The sequence below is a fragment of the Nanorana parkeri genome, unplaced genomic scaffold (assembly GCF_000935625.1).
Source record: "Nanorana parkeri isolate BGI_ZX_2015 unplaced genomic scaffold, ASM93562v1 scaffold765, whole genome shotgun sequence".
NCBI classification, from domain to species: domain Eukaryota; kingdom Metazoa; phylum Chordata; class Amphibia; order Anura; family Dicroglossidae; genus Nanorana; species Nanorana parkeri.
In genome coordinates, this window is record NW_017307033.1 from 173,154 (window position 1) to 173,439 (window position 286).

General features: G+C 32.5%; 1 protein-coding gene across 2 annotated transcripts in view; it reads right to left on the minus strand.

Moving 5' to 3' along the window:
- LSS (lanosterol synthase (2,3-oxidosqualene-lanosterol cyclase)) overlaps positions 1-286 on the minus strand; it is a 21,532-nt gene that overhangs the window by 9,916 nt on the left and 11,330 nt on the right. The window lies entirely within an intron of this gene.

The following is a 286-nucleotide window of genomic DNA, read 5'->3' on the forward strand; positions in this document are numbered from 1 at the left end:
AATTAAATTTTTAATTTTAATATGATATATGTCGAGCTCAACAAGACTGGGTAAAGGAAAAGTGCACGAGATAACAGAGTATGGTTTCGTGCTTATTGCAGAACAGACATAATAATATTACATACAGAGCAAAAGTGAAAGAAAACACTCATGTGGGTGGAGTAACATCCCGAAAGGGTTGAAAACAAGCCGAAGCCTCAGAGAATCAACTAGAAAACAAACAAAAAAAGAAAAGAACAAACAAAAAAAAGAAAGAAAGAAGAAGAAAAGAAGAAATAAAGTATGG